The following is a 404-nucleotide window of genomic DNA, read 5'->3' as shown; positions in this document are numbered from 1 at the left end:
CAAGTTGTCGACAAACAACTGTTCCTTCTGGACCAGGGTACGTTCGTAAACGCCCCTAGAGGTGTGACCGCCAACAAGGCCACGAGGAGCGACGGAGAATCTCCAAGAAGAGGCCAGCCCCAGAGCTCTACTCGGGAGGCCAATACCCTCGCGAGTTGATGACAGCTCCCTGGCTGACGGGTGCCACCACCGGACCCCCACGCGTGCGCTGGGCAGCTTGGAAGTCCTCCTGCTGCTGGTCGAGGTCGTTAGTGATCTCCCGGGGCTCAGGAATAGCACCCTCTTCCTCTTCCTCCTCCTTCTCTTCCTCTTCATCCGAGGAGTCGAAGATGCCCCGATGGGAGTACCGAGTCTCCTTCTCCTCGCGGAGTGAAGACTTAGAAGCCGTACGCTTCTTAAAAGGC

Source organism: Phytophthora infestans, genomic scaffold (assembly GCF_000142945.1).
Source record: "Phytophthora infestans T30-4 supercont1.23 genomic scaffold, whole genome shotgun sequence".
Lineage (NCBI taxonomy): Eukaryota > Oomycota > Peronosporomycetes > Peronosporales > Peronosporaceae > Phytophthora > Phytophthora infestans.
The sequence above is the reverse complement of the archived record's forward strand: the minus strand, read 5'-3'. Positions refer to the sequence as shown.